This window comes from Megascapheus bottae, chromosome 13 (assembly GCF_031878675.1).
Source record: "Megascapheus bottae isolate mThoBot1 chromosome 13, mThoBot2.hap1, whole genome shotgun sequence".
NCBI classification, from domain to species: Eukaryota; Metazoa; Chordata; class Mammalia; order Rodentia; family Geomyidae; genus Megascapheus; species Megascapheus bottae.
In genome coordinates, this window is record NC_143521.1 from 34,433,500 (window position 1) to 34,450,515 (window position 17,016).

Genomic DNA, 17,016 nt, shown 5'->3' on the forward strand with positions numbered 1-17,016 from the left:
AAGTTGCAGCTTCTGTCTTAGGTTGGTATATGCCTACCCCTGTCCTTACCTGTCTTTGACTACCGGTCCAGCATGCTGAGCCAGATCTGAGGGGAGTCTCCAGAGGATAGTGCCGCAAAAGCCTGTCTGATGATAGTATTTTGTCGGGCCATGTTGTTACACATCACACAGATCACTCACAGCATCACTACCAATCCAAGGATTACCAAGTATACCAGAGCCGCAAAACCTGCCCACTCTTTTACAAAGCTAAAAGCATTAGAAACCCAGGATAACATATCTGGCATGGACAAAACTTCTACTCTACTGGAATTAACAGCCATTATTTCCAAACATAACTGTTCAGTCAAATTTTCAAATTGAATAGTCCAAGTGCCACGTAGCATTTGTCCCAATAATTTTGATAAATTAGCGGCACGTGTCCAATTCTGATATTAAAAGGGGGTGATGCATAACCCTCGCATGGTGGAAATGCATCCAACGCCAGCGGTTTCCTGCAAAATGTCCAATTGTTCTTGAAGTAAATCAACCCATTGATTCACAATCATCAGTCCCCTAAAAAATGAGCATTCATAGACATCTGTGTAGACAAAGCCTGAGCAGTATTTTCAGAAAGTTGGTTAAGTGTAGTAGCTGTGGGAATCGACACAGCCAATGAAACCACGCAGCAGCGGCAGCAGTTGCAGCAAGAACACCAAAATCTCTTCTTTCTCTAAGAACCACCGATAAGTCTTTATCAGTCACCAATGCTGGAATCGGAATGGACGTGGGAAGCCGCATCAGCACTGCACTATCGTGGACACTGCCATTCCAGCAGGTGCTAAGCAGGCAGGTTTGCTGTGAACAATTTAGATGCTCTCCTGAAAAACTAAACAACAAAAACAGAAAGGGAGACCAAACACAAACAGGAGTAGATTTAAACTCCACCAATTTACTACAATTAATACGCACACCTCCCTCCTTTTGAGGAGGAATTGGTGGAAAACACAAAAGGATACACTCTGGAACTATTTGTCAATGGAATCGGGAGCGGGAATGTCTTCAGCATGTTCCACATTACTCTCTGCTTCTCCCCCGCAATCATCACTGCCGGGCGAAGATCCATTTTCTGTAACTTCTTCAAGCTGATTCAGGGGCGTTGACTCTATATTTTGTCAGGGACTTTAAAAAGCTTTAGCCTGTTTCAACTATTCTGAACCCAAACACAGGCTTTCTAAATCACTACCATCAAGCGTCTCTGCGCTATTTTTCACCTGTTCTTAAACTGTTTACTCCCGTGTAGACTTAGATTTAGATTTACACCTCTTATAGAGATTTACCATTCACACACACATTTGCGATCGTTCCAGTCTGAACCCATATGGTTCTATTCTAAAATCTCTTTACACACATTCATTCCCTTTCATATACAGAGCCTTCCCTAACCTTTCCCACACTTTGGCATCAATGGTTTCCTCCTCCAAGAATCATGGGGTTCTCTCCTCTATAATTTTGATGAATTTCCTTACTGTGGAAGATTTTAAAGGGGTCCCATTAGCTTCCAACTGACCCTTAATGGTAAATTCCATCCTGTTTCATGACACTTCTGATCCCATCCCACACACCTGTATCCTTCCTCTTTAGTCACCTTCTGGGAGCGTGGTAGTCGCAATCCGCGAGCTTGAGATTAGTCGCTCACCGCGAACATGGGGCTGCCCTATCCTGAATCGGAGTCTCCAAGCGGAGCTCGCTTTCACTTACCTATAAATACTTACAGTTCAATAATTCCCGGGTTTCGGCACCAGATATCACACGCTATCCCTGTCCCGCAAGAAAGAACGCACGACACACAGGTTACAGCTAAAGCAGGATCCTTTATTCTTCTCTCTCTTCTTCTTCTTCTCTCTGAGGCCTCTCTTCTTCTTCCTCCTCTCCTGAGGCTATATACAGGCAGTGGGCCAATCAACTCATGCCAGCTCACCCAGGCCCTCCAATCACGGCTTCACACGCTCCAGTCATGCACCCTTCATGCATCTGGCCACGCAGAGACCAGGCTTCCGCTAACAATGGCAGCACTCCCCAAAATGGATGCCGGCCTTCATCCGGTCATGCGGTGGATATCCCTGAGTCACGCAGCCACCAGCACCGCAGGCGGCCCCACAGAGAAAGGGGGACTTGCGCCTCCAGGTCCCGCCACCATGCAGGAGGGGCCGGGCTCCCCACACTATAGATGCATACCTGTTTCATAAACTACGTGTCCAGCTGTCAATTCAACATCTTTACACAACTTAATGAGAATTATAAATTGGTCATTGTCAAGATGGGGTTCCCTCCTACGGCCAGACTCATCTACATTGAGACTCTGTTAGCCATCCTTCCCACGTGGCTAGGAATGACATGAGTCTGGCACTGTGCTCAGCTATTGTACTTCTTATGTAGCCTAGATAACTGTGATCCAGCCATTGATTGTGATGGAATATCATAAACTTCTGCCAGTGGTAGCCTCAAACTGAGATTCTCTCATGTTTCCATCCCAAGTAGATATTATTACAGGTTTGGCCCACTATGTCCTGATTATAATTTCTTTTGAGTAGCTCAGTAGAACTACCTAGGGCATGCATATTACATTTCCTCTAATAAGGTACCTTTACCAGTTGAGTAATTGACATAGTATGAATAGTACAGCTATACACATGAGCATACAGGCATTTTCATAATCAGTTGAAGTTGAGAGTATATAGTATATCCCTGAATAGTATGAGAGTTGTATGTTTTAAAGACTTTACTTAGAAATCCATACTGGCTTCCATAGTGAAAAGTAGGAGAACAATGCTGGCAATGTTCTAATACCTGGTTTCAAACTACAATACAGATCCATAGTAACAAAAATAACATGGTACTGGCACTAAACAAATCCAGATCCAAAAATAAACCCAAGCAAGTACTGTGGACTGATTCTTGACAATGGTGCCAAAAATATACTGGGGTAAAAGCAAAATCTTTAACAATTGGTATTACAAATAATAGTTTGTAAGCAGTTGTTTTCCCATTGTTGTTTAAAACTAATAGAGGAAAATATGAGGCTAACAGTTTATGAATAGGAAACATTTTAAGAATTAACAGATGATGGTAGCAAGTTGCGAAGGAAAAGATACCATGTAAAGAATGAAGAAAAAGTCTATGGAATGAAGCAATCAAATAAAATTTTATGAAATGAACTCCAAGAAAATGAGACAAGAGATATTTTAGTTGTTATTTTTGTTTTGTTTCTCTTTTGTCTTTTAAAAACGTTTGTTGTTGTTTTAGAGTTGATACAAAGAGGAATTACAATTATAAAGTCAGGTTGTGAGTATAATTCTTTTTGAACCATGTCTCTCCTTCATTCCCTCTCTCCCAAATTTTTCCTCCTGCTCTCACCCACAAGATGTGCAGTTCATTTTCCACATAGTGTTTAGTAAGTTCCACTGTTGAATTTGTTCACCTTTTGTTCCAAGTTCTCTGTGTCTCCCTTTACTTTACCAAGTACAAAGTAAAAAGACAAAAGGAAAATAAAACAAAAATAGCCACCACTGCAACTAAAAAAAAAAAAAACTATTGGTTGCAGTTCATCCCATAAAATCTTATTTCATATGATCATATGCACGTAGCTATCAAGTATTTGTCAACCACTTGTATGCATAGATCACCCTGAACTAGAATAAATCAAAGACCTCAGTGTAAGGCCAGAAACTGTGAAAATATTTCAGGAATTAGTAGAGGAAAGGCAGTCTCCTATTTGTACAAGGATCCAACATTTTTATCTATTCATATCTTCAGTTGATTTTACAAGGCCCAATTATTTAAGAAAGTACAACCTATTTTACTTAGAGACACAAATATTTAACTAGTCCAGAAAAATTCTAATGTGCTGAAAAAGGCAGAATAGTATTTCCCAAATGAGGTGGGCACTTAAAGGCCCAAAGGAATTGATCCATCCCAAAATGTGACTCATGAATTATTTTATAACTTACATTTTATCATTCAGAATTTTTATTATTTATTTGAAAGGTTGAGTTTCTTAGGTTAGCTCAGTGGGGAACTTGCCAAATTAGTATATTATTTTTGTCATTTAGATATGACTTCTTATTTTTGTGTGAGTGCACACAATTGACCCAGTAAGATATTCTTGAATTAGACCAGAATTTCACTAAACTGAGATTTATATATACATAATTTTATCATTATTGTTAAGGTGTTGTACAGAGTGTCAGCCATTGCATAAATCGGGAAAGAGTATATGTCTTTTTTATTTCTTTGGATGATATTGCCATTCCCTTTACTTTTATTTATAATGGTGAAAGTTTAAAAACTGACATATAATTCTGAGGTTTGCTCATTTGAAGTTCTTTTGGTTTTATATCCTTTGGGTATAGAAGTGGAAATTATACTTAGTGTTATTATTCTATATTTTAGGACTGGCTTGATGGATAAATGTTGCAGTGTTATTGGGATTCGGTAGTTTTCTTTATGATGGGAGAAAATATAAGTAAACACAGAAGGAAAAATTACAAATCTTTGAGCATTGAAATGACATTTAATGTGTCTGTGTACAATGATACCATCATTTGAATTCATTTACTTTTGACTAAGAATGATAAATGTATTTTCTTTTTTTGAGCAAAAATTTTTATTTTCTATTTTCTCCCCTCTCTAATCACTTTAGGCATGGGAAAGCAGGTCTAAAACAAAGTAAACTAAAGCCAAGTTCTCGTGACTCACACCTATAATCCTAGTTATTGTGGAGGCTGAGATCTGAGGATCAAGATTCAAAACCAGCCTAGGCAGGAAAGACTAAGAGACTCTTATCTCTAAACACCAACAAGACAGAAGTAGAGCTGTAGCTGAAATCTTATAGAGCACTATTGTTTAGCAAAAAAATTCAGAGACAGAAGCCAAGCCCCAGGACTGGCATTTGCACGCATGCACATACAAACACGCACACACATACACAGAAGTAAAACAGACATTAATTCTAGAGTGCAAAAACATTCATCTTTGCAAGTTTGTATGATGAATTGGGCCAAGGAGTAGGCATGAGGAAATACTTGAGGTTAATCATTTGTAGCTTCTTGATAAATCCCCACTCATTGCTACATTTACTTTTTCTTTGACTTATATGTTACTGGAGCAGATTGGGTTAAAATAGGAATTTTCACACAAAGTAGAAGGTTCTCAGATGCTCAAAGAAAGTTATGATTTGTATAACATTGCTCAGATTAAAAAAAAATAAAGACACAACCCAGCCAAGCTGGCTCACATCTATAATCCTAGCTCCTCAGGATGCTGAGATCTGAGAATGGCATTTGAAAACCAGCCCAGGGAAGGAAAGCCTGTGGGACTCAACCCCAATGAAGCACCCAAAAAAAGCAAAAAGTAAAGCTGTGGCCCAAGTGGTAGAGCACTAGTCCTCAGCAAAAATGGTTAAAGACAGCACCCAGGGCCCAGGACCAGCACCGATAAAATAAAATAAATGACATAACACTTTTCAGTATCCTAAACCCCCAGAACTTGATCTTGTCCCATTTCCTCCCTCAGAACCCTCAACCTCCATGGAAAGTGTTGATACTATTGGATTTATTATCTTTCTTTGTTTTCCCAGTTTTGAATTTTTTCTACAAAGATGCCGGAAATAGAGTTGAACATCATATAGTTTTAATCCCTAAACATAAGGCAGTTCTATTCATCATCATGAGTAACTTAAATTTGTAAATATCACAAGTGCTAAATGTATTTTCATTGTACCATAAAGGGCTCTAAACTTTGAATTCACCCTGTTTTATCTCCTTGTATTTTTTAATCATTTTATTTCCAATTGACATGAATGAGATTTTCCCAAGCCTTTCTAACACATTGTTCTCATAAGATATTCTAGTACTTAAAAAATGGAAGCTATTATTAAATTTTGAAAATGCCACATTCTCATTACAAAAATATTCAATTCACAATAGCATCTTAAAGCTGCTAAGGTGTTTAGCAGTAAGAGAGCTTGTTGAACCAGATTCCCTAAATCATTTGATCTCAAAATCTTTTCTTTTGTTTTTGCAAAGGGAAAAATCCAATCAAATTGGTAGTACACAGAACACATTCTGAGGAATGTATTTCTAGAACCCTTTTATGGAGACACATTCTTCACAGGGCCAAGCTAAATAAACGGAATATAGAATGTTCATAGATTATGGCCCTATTTATGCTAGGCGGTCTTACCCACATTTATATAAAGTCACCCATTCTAAAAATCAATCTAGGAGAGAGTTTGGCTCTTTTTTGTTCTTCTATAACAGCAGTGCTTTCAATGTATGAAGACTTGGAATTACATTGTGACAAACCTTGCTATATGTCTATGGCTGAATTCATTCTGCATTTATCTTAAATGTTAAAAAAACAATCTTTAGGTTGGAACAAATAAGAAGTGGTTGAAATAATCTCAGTAATGGAGAAGATGATTCAAAATGAAGGCAAATTCTCAATTCAGGTTTGGTCAGATAATGAGACCCTGTTTCTAAAAAAACCAACCAAACAAAAAGAATTATTTGAACAGGTAGAAATTCAAATTAAGCATGTATCACATGATTATTAATGGCCATGTTCGCTATTACCTTACACAATTAACTCACAGGAATGGTTTTCCATGTAACAGGGCAGCCAAACCCATCTTCACTTCTTGTTAAACTGGGCACAGATAACAGAGTAGTGAAACTGTGACCTTGAGGAAAGTACCTGGTAACAAGTCTGTCTCTTTTGCTTTAACACAATGGTACTATGCCTAGAAAGAACATTTTACACACATATGCAAAATCCCTTTGGTACAGAATTTGTGCATAAGCTTCTGAGGCAGGCATTTTTTTATGTAGTTTGAAGCTTTCTGAAGAATATACCAGATGAGTTTGGCTTGCTTCTTTCCCTTAGGAATCTTCACAAATGAGCCTGTGTGAAGCAGTTCCCCGCAGACATTTCAGTTTATTAGCTTGCCTGTCTTTCTCTTGTGGTTCCTTTTTTATCTTTCTCTTTCAAATTCACACAGCCTGGTCTCTTATTGCTATGTGTTAACTCAAATTCATAACGTATTATTCTGAATTCCCATAGTAAGGACAGAATGCTCTTTTCATTGTAATAGATGAGCTAAGCTCTCTGGAGTCATTTTCTTTTTACATCAAATAGGTATCTGAGTTCATCTAGTCAACAACTTTATTTGCTTGGAGACCAAAGGAGGATCAGAAAGGTTAAGTGAAATTGACTTCATCTAACTGACCCATGTCAGTTGAAACTTCCATTGATCTCTTTCCTTTTTAACTAGAACATCTACCAAATCCTTATTATTGTCTTTGTATTTGCCATCTTCAATTTAATCTACCTGTTGATAAGTATTCTCTCAAAAATGAATTATTCATGCTACAAAATAATATTTGTAATAATATTTTTTGCCCTATCCCTGGGCCTGGGTGCTGTTTCAGCTCAAGGCCACCACCCTACCCTTGTTAGCTCTCATTTTCCATGCAAGGTGGTGGTTTGTGACTAGCCAGCTTGAATTTTTCTTCCTTCTCCTAAACTGCTGTCTCTCTTCTCATTGCATGGACCTCTCTATGTTCTTTTTAACCTGTAATATATTCCTTTGGTTCCATAACAAAGGAGAATGCAACCACATGCATATAAAATAAGATTATATATATATTATTAGAGTACCCAAGTTCCATTTCCACCAAATTTATAAGCAGAGCTATGAAGGAAGTATTACTGTAAAGCTCAATGGACTGACCAATAAGCAAAACTTAAAATTGAAAACTTGAGTTTATTCAAATAAAAACCATTGGAATCTATAGTAATTATTAAGAAAATAAATAGGAGCATTTATCAACAAGTGGTGGAATATGGATATAAAAATATTCAGGGTAAAAATGATTTTCCCTAGAGCATTGAATTGATTTTATTTCACAAGCTTTTCAAAATGTTTTGAGCAACTATATTTTATACAGAATAGTTTTTTCTTTTAATTTTAAAATATATTAATATATAAATGTAGGAAATATTTTATTTTTTAATCTTTAAATGTTGGTGAATTGTTCTCAGACTTTTATCTGTGTTTCATTTGTTTGTATTAGATTACTATCACCATATGACAGACTTTTTAGTATACTATTGCTAAAATTTATTTTCACAACTGAAATTAAACTGATATACATAGCAGTTTCATCTGAACTTTTCTCTCTTCTTTTTATGCTGAGTCTGTGGCTTGAACTCAAGGACTACACCCCATACTAAGCTCCTCTGTTTAAGGCTAGCACTCTACCACTTTAGCCACAGACACACTTGCAGTTTTCTCATTTTTAATTGAAGATGAAGATCCTCAGGGACTTACCTGCCAGATCTGGTATGATAATCCTCACATCGCAGGTTCCTGAGTTGCTAGGATTCTATATATGAGCCACCATCACATAGCTAACATCTGAAATTTTATAGTTTCTAAAATATCAATATTATAGATTATTCAATATAGTGTTTTTTATTTTAGTCAAAAAACAAAATTATAAAATTATATTTTAGGTCAAAAAATAAAATACTATGGTAATTGAAATCTCCTACCGTTTTTGCTCTTCTATTTTCCTATTAAGCCTAGGAACTTCAAAAGAAACTTACTTTAGTTTCACTTAGTATACATTTCTTTCTATACCAAGAAAATTTACTTTTTCTTCATAAACAATGAATTTACTCCTTTTTGAATGTAAGTATTCATGTATTTTCTTCACTGCTCTCAGTATTTCTAGTAGGTTTATGGAAATTAATATAACTAAGATTATATTTATTACAAATATTTATTATAGTTTTTTCTTTATATTTACGTTGGGGGTTATTGCTTCTTATTAGTGCTTCTTGCATATTATTCTTCCAAGAACTTTATTGCTGCTTACATAATAATCCTCATAATCAACTCTATAATTGGGTGCTGTCATTATCCTTTCCTAAGTTATACACATATCAATGTATGGGATATTAAATAATCCACAATACCACAATCCATTCCTTACCCTCTCTGGTTTCCAATGCAATTTTCTTTTGCAGTATATCACACTGTCTTTTAACATTTAAATATAAAATGTGATTACATGAAAAACACATTACTTGGTTTAACAAATTTACCTATCTCAAAGTTATCATAAAATAACATTTTCAAATAGTGGTCCCATAAATTTAGATTGTTATATGTTATATTATCAGGAAAATATATTTACGTTCCATCTCTCATTTGTCCCTATTGACCCAACACATCACTCACGATTTATGGCAATTGAGATGTCTGCCACGCAATATTGAAGATTCACATAGTTTCTTCTAAATTCACTATGCATTACAATTTAATGTACCAATTTTCTTTCAGTAATATAAAGTAAGTTGTTGACCTGTTGAAATTCTATTTTACTTTTATAGTCAAAAAGAATGTAAATATATCAGCCATGTATTTTTGAAATGTCATTATTCATAAATATTATTTCATAGAGACTAATTTCCCACGAGTTGCATAAAAAAGTAATATATAAATTGTCGATAGCACGTTCTTTGCAAGCATCAAATGATATATGAAATAGCATGGTGGCCGAGAGATTTTAAAAAGTTCAATAAGTAAACCAGCAAATACATAAAATAAGACTCAAAGCCTAAATTTTTATATGCCACGCAAAGGTCCCGTAACTAATATCATTATGAAAGTTATTATTTAGAGCTCACCAGTTAAAAATGAAACAGGAACAAAATCCATTTTGGTTACTGAAAATGTTGACCCTGGTTTCAATAGGAGGGCACACGGCATTAAACAAACTACCAGAAAATCTCATTCTCATTTCAGTTACTTCTCTCTATAGGTTGAAGTGATGATCATTATCTGTTTTTTTTCTTTTTTTCTTTTCTTTTTTATTATTTGTTCTGAACAGTGTTAATGTTTGTCCCAGGAGATGTCAGAAGATCTTGTACTGAAATGTCAACCCACACCACTGATTAGAGTTTCCACAGACCAAGTCAGTTGTTGGTTGCCAGTTTCAAAGAAAGACCAAGAAAGCTGCAAACATTCACCTCCATTTTTTATCCATGATATAATCTTTAATGTTATTACATTTTAATAAACAACTGTGTGCAGTATCTTTAACTGCTCATAAGTAACATTATAATATATATTAGTAATACTATGTAACACAATCTGAGTACTTAATAGAGCAAAGTTCTCCCAATCTTTATTTTATCCAATTTTTTGTTTTTTTCCATGTAAAGTTCTCAAGAATAATTGTACAAAGTGCAAGCAATGCAATAATCTGTGATAAGGGGGAAATAGCAGAACAGCCTGGGTGCTGTGGCTGCCTGCCTTAGAAGCACAATATCCACCTGTACATTATAACAGGAATTTATATTATCTAGGTGAATTAGACCATAGTGGACTATCTTCAGTGTGCCTGAAATGAGGACACACAGAGATGAGATTCTAGGCAGCTAAGCAGCTTTTCTGGTGCTACTATCACTGGCTCACAATGAATCCCAGACTATTTCTGTTCTTTTTTTCCACTTTCTTGCCAATAAAAATATATGCTTGGTACAACTTGTGCACACTGGTATTCTTTTTCAGCAGACTCACTGCACAATGTACCTGCTTTAAGTTACCATGTAAACAATTTAAATGTTAATACAATACTTAATGGTAAGTCTACTCTTCATTGGAAAAGAAACTAAATGCCCAGAGTAGTTTGTATTGATGCTTTGTTCTCATGTCTTAACATAACGACGTATGATTACTATCTTACAAAGGGACCACCATGGCATGGTGGTTTGATCTGCAGGTTTTATTTACTTTACATTGGTGCAGAAGTCTTATACAGTTCAAACAAATCATACTTAAATCTTGGAGTCAAAGCCTTCCCATCCACCACCTCCGGAGATACAGTACACTTTTTTTTATTGGTGAGATAATGTACAGAGCAGGTTACAGTTACATTCATCATGTAGTGGGTGCATTACTTCTGGAACCTTGATACCCCTTCTCATGTTTTTTCCCTCTTTCCCTCCTCCCGCACCCTCCCAATCATCTTGCTTTCCCAGTCTCCTTCCTTATTTCAGATAAATGAATAAATGTATATACAATATACCAGGTAACAAAGTCAGATACAGAAATCACATGCGATTAACCATAAGTTAAATTAAAAAAGAGAAGAGAAATAACAACACATAGTACGTTAAGAACAACAATCACAAAAATAAACCTCTTGTTTCCATAACCTAAAGTTCATTTTATTTAGTCTCATCCTGTATGACCATATGTACATGGCTTTTGTTCTATTGTAGTCCCATTCTGGGAGAATCCTAGATATGTATAAATTGTTACAAATGAGTGAAACCATTGGGTCTGTGTTCCTTTGGGTCTGGCTTACTTCACTTAATATGTTTTTATCCAAGTCTTTCCATTTCCTTACAAATGAGACAATGCTATTCTTTTGGATGGCAGCATAGAATTTCATTGTGTCTAAGTACCACATTTTCTTGATTCATTCATCTACTAAGGAGCATCTGGGTTGGTTCTGTGTCTTAGCTATGGTAAATAATGCTGCAATGAACATTGTTATGCTAGTAGCTTTATTATGGCAATGAAGAAATTCTCTATATATCTGGCCATACAAGAAATGCAAATTGAAACAGCTTTGAAATTCCACCTCACTCAAGTTAGAATGGCCATTATCAAGAACTCTAATAACAATAGATGTTGGTGGGGATTTGTCTAGAAGGGATCTCTACTGCACTGTTGGTGGGTGTGTAAACTCTTTCAACCACTATGGAGAACTGTATGGAGATTCCTCAAAAGACTAAATATTAGAGCTCCCCTATGATGCTGCAATTCCACTCCTTGGCATTTACCCAAATATCCAGAAACACTTTTGAGAAGCCTCTGCTTCTCATTGATTCTCTGTGCCCAGTCTGCCACAGAATAACATGATAATATGGGTGAATTGTTTTGCAGAATATGGTATTGCCTGGTTAGGGTGTTCATTTGTGTAGGGGTATAAACACTTCTTTTATTTACAATACTGTGGTAATCACTTTTATTTCGGTGACTGAAGACCTGAGAAAAAAAATCGAACAGTTGATGTTTATATTTTTCTTATGTTTAATGTTTACTTTGCCTCCTGTTTTTTTTCTATTCCATGGGCACTTGGCTCTGTCACTTCTTCCTATATGGAGGCAGAGCTTCATGATGAAGAGCACACTGTGGAAGAAATCAGCATTCCTCATGCAGAAAAGTGTCGGGAACAAATGCACCTTCAAAGACAAGCATCCAGTGACTTACTTTCTTCAAATAGGTCCCTCCCAACTCCGAAATTCCTCTACATACTTCTACACACTCATCAGGGATTGACCTGTTCATGGATCATGTTAGTGGTCGCACTACCCTGTCATCTCCCATAGCTCTACTCACAGTACCTGTACATGAATTACCAATTCATCTACTACGTTACATTTATGTTTGGTTGAAATTGTGAAAACTTACTTCATATACATTTCAATAAATACATAAGAGGAGTACAATGAAAGAGAGAGGTCAGTCATCTATTACTGTAATGAAGATCTATTTACATATCTTGTTTTTCCCACAACATCTAATCTAGCTCTTTTAGTTAAGACATTTTATGCATGGTGATGCTTCCCTCCTTATAATCTTGGATTAAATCATTTCCTCTTATTTTGTTTAGGAGTGTGTGTGTGTGTAGGAGAGTGTGTGTGTATGTGTGTGTGTATGTGTGTGTGTGTGTATTTGTGTGTGTGTGTCTGTCTGTCTGGTTACATTATCTCTCCAAACATAGTAGAAAAACAGCAGCTCAGACACAATGACACAGTGGACTGACATGGTAAGCAATGTATAATGAACCTGCTTCGAACTCAGATGATTTCTAACCTTCTGATTAAAAAAAATCCCAAAGTTAAACAACCTGCAGTGTTCCATATTGAGGTTATATGTAGGTTTGGATTGCAAGTAGAATGGCTTGATCCTATGAATAAACACACTTAACTCTACCAAACTTTGTTTTAGAGCCTTCATCTCTTTTCATTTCCACTATATTACTTCATACAGGTTAATATTTCATTACAAGAAACTAAATGTAATTTTTTAAAATGTTTGGAAGACTAACTGCGATAATTTTTGCCATATACTGAATAGACTCTGCTGCAAAGGATTCAAATGGAGTTTATCAGCTATTTGAAGCCACCGAGGTTTCATTTTCTGTGATAGACTCAATATGTTTTCTTTTGCTTTAGAGCAGTTGCATGACATTCTAAAGATTAATGTAGAAATTTCTCTTTGAAATTATTCAAATCATTCCTTTTTAAATGGACAGTTTTTCTCTGACCTAGTCTAATCAGACTTGCTCGCAAATTGCAAACAGATGTCTGTAATGAAAACAAGAAATCTAGTGTAATTTTAATACACAGAGATAACCAACATGGAAACAGAATGAAGAACGGCAATAGAAAACTCCCAAGACAATGATTATAAAGTGTTCTACTTAGAAAACCAGAGAAGTAGACTGCTATTCTTATTACAATGTCTAAACATTTGATAATCAAAAAATATTTAGGTAGGCATGGGTAGTATGCTTGTCCAGCACATGTAAGGTTCATGTCCCAGTATTGTCCAAAAATCCAAAGCATACTTGTAACACTGTGGGCTCACATCATTGTTGAGTTTGTTGCAGCAGATCAAATCATTCTGATGGAGTTACTTCCTTGCCTGCACTTCAGGGAGAAATGTTTATCTACATTTGTCAGATATTATAGCTACTCTTCTATGTATGGAGAGGGGAAAAATCAAATATGTAGTAAGGGAGAAATCAAGATATTCTTATTATTTGTCCCCTTTCCTATTCATAAAAATAAATGCTCATGTATTTTTCAATCATACATCAGGAATATTTCTCCATGATTTTAGTAGAGAAAGAACACAGTTTTCTTTTTGAATCAGAAAATGTCAGGCATCACAGGCAATCTGCCCTTTACAAAGACTGGATACAATATTACCACTTTATATAGCCAATCAATGCAGTCCATTCCTTCATATTTTCTGAGCATGAGCAATAACTAGCCCTCAAATAGGAGCATATAAACTTAGCAGTCTATCTTCCTATAGAAACCGAATGGCAGGAACTCTGTTTTCATTCCAAGGAGATATTTACCATTACTTGGAGAATGCCATCACTTTAAAGGCACTAAAGACTTTTTTGTCAGAGTGGTGGGGACACTTCTGGGATCTAAATTTAGGACTTCATGTTCTTTCTTGGCTTTTTTTTTTATTAAGGATAGCACTTAACAATGTCCTGGATTTTTTTTATTCTTACAATATCAAGCTAATCATACCACATAGTAGTGTAAATTAGTGTATAATAATTGATAAAAATTTGATGCATTGAAGCAATTAGTTCTTTCCATAATCTATAAGAGAAGTATTGTTGTTATCATTATTACTGTCTTTCATAAGTACAGAAATTGAAGCACAAAACTGAAATAGTAAGTCAAAGTAGCATAATATTAAAGAGACATAGAGAATCCCAGAAAAAAAGAGATTTATTACATGATAACACAGGAAGACAGCACTTCAGTACATCTTTAGCTATCTCTGTGATACAACTGCAACTTAAATATTTAAATTGTCAGGAACCTGAAGGTGAAGGGAAGAAGTATGCAAAACGATTAAATTGCTCCAGTCAAACTATGGGTTGGTGGATTTTTTTTTCAGTCTATATTTGGGGACAGTTTAGCTAAAATTGTTATCACTATCATTTCTGGCCAGTATTTACAAATCATAGTTGTGTGTTTATATGGATGGTTGATCTCTCCTGAGGTAGTTTTGTTATTCCTTAGGGATAGTTTCTATATCACCATAAAGATGCTATTGATCAGCAATAAGTCCTATCTTTCTCCCATTTCAGGGTGATTGCAAATGATTGCAGAAGCATGGCTTAGAGCAAAGATCATACAGAATGGGGTCAGGGATGCCAAGCTTTTTTCCTGCATCTACTTAGTTAATGGGTCCAGAAAAAAACAAACAAACAAACAAACAAAAAAACCCCAGAAAACAGCTTTTAGGCATCTCTGAGACTATTAGATTGCTTCATTGTAGACGTTAAAAACTCTTAACTATATAAAGAAACAGTCACTTTGGCAACTAAACACTTCTTTAAATAAAAATTACTGAAAGATGGTGCATGGAGAGGTTATAGTTTATAGTTACATGCTTCAGGTAATGAGTACATTTCCTTTTGAACAGTGCCATCCCCTCTCTAATTCTATCTTTCCCCTCCTCACTTCCTTTATCCCCAAAGTTGTATAGTTCATTTCTAACATAACCTCGTGGATTTCACTGCTGAATTCATTCACCCTTTGTAACTTATGCTTATTTTCTGCTCAATCAAAAATAAAAATCTATTTGGGAAAATATTGGTTGCAAAACCAATTTCAATACTAAACTGTACAAGTAAAGATAAAAAGATGGTACGTTTTTGTTAGGTGCTTTCTGCCACAATACAAAACTCCAACAGCAATGCTAGCTCTGTCAGAAAAACATTAAAATCATTCTCACAATAGAAATTTCTAGTTTACTTACAGTAAAATTTTAAAAAACCACCAGTATTTCTCCCATTGTTACAGCCAGGAAATTATCTTTTTTATAGTTTATGAATTAACATCTATAGGTGTGTTGTAGGAACAACTATATGTTAATTAGATGTGTACACAGTCTTCTCACCTGCGTGGCCTACTCCCTGGGGACATCATTTCATTACCAAGTATGTGGTACCGCCTTGTTTCATGTAACAACTGGTAACACTCAGGAGAATTCTGGATCAATTGGTCCACCTCAACCACTAGAACAAAGTAGTTGGGATGCAACGGAGGGAGTCTCACAGGTGTCAGCAGCTCATGTAACAATGGCCTTCTCAGATCAACGGCACGGTAGACCCGATGCATAACAGCTTCAAAAACCATCTCTTCCTTACCAATCACAAGTTCATCGCTACAAATATAATCAATGAGTTCATCTTTGTCAAGCTCAAGAAATTCTTCATGTTGGGACACATCCTCAAATGTCTGTAACGTAAAGGTTTTGCATTTTGTGAAGAGTGTTTTGAGTAAATGGCTGTCAGCGAAGTGCTGGATTCCTAAGCAATTACAAGGATCAAGTTGTTCTTCCAAGAACTTGGCACAAGCATCTCCAAGCACACTAATCTGAAAGAGGCTTGATGTCTCAAAGAGATCCTGGACATGCTCTGTAGTGATCTTCACCTTTCCATAGCATTCCATAGCTTCAGCTAAAATGCCATTGATTTCAACCAACATTTCTTGCCTTTCCCTGTGGTCATTACAAAACATAGCTCTGAAGTAGATGCTACAGGCTGAGAGGACAGCTCTATGGCAAGGAAACTCCTTTCTTCCACACAAATAATTACATCAGTGAATAAGCGGCTGTCTCAGAATTCATTAAATATCTGGAGTATGTTTTCAGCATGGGATGATCCTGAAGAGAAGTCAAAAAACTCATGACCTGTCAGAGATTTGGGGTCCATTTCAAAAACTTTACGCTTCGTTGCTGGGGAATCACGCAACCCAAGATCCTCTCTGTTTAGTCTGTGGCCCAATATTAGTACCATTGTTACATCAGTTGACTATATAATTGTTGAGAAATGACTGCTAGAGATTTTCTTTAAATGGCTAAAAAGAAGATAAATAAAAACATTTCAATCTGTAAAAAAAAAACAAAAACTTATAAAACAAGGCACGCCATCAGTTTATTTCACAATATTTGTTCCTGTTGCATTATGAAAAATGTAGGAATGCCTCACAAAAATTGTGAAATAGTTTAAAATATTCTAACAACCTTACTATATACAGTCAGGTATATAGGTACACAACTTCTGCTAGATAGCAAGCAAAATGGAACGTGAGAGTGAGGTCTCTGAGACAAAAAATAAATAAATAAAATAA

General features: G+C 35.8%; 1 pseudogene; it reads right to left on the bottom strand.

Moving 5' to 3' along the window:
• Positions 1-570: 570 nt before the first annotated feature.
• LOC150055806 (kelch-like protein 24) lies at positions 571-16,682 on the bottom strand (annotated as a pseudogene).
• Between the last annotated feature and the right edge of the window lie 334 nt (positions 16,683-17,016).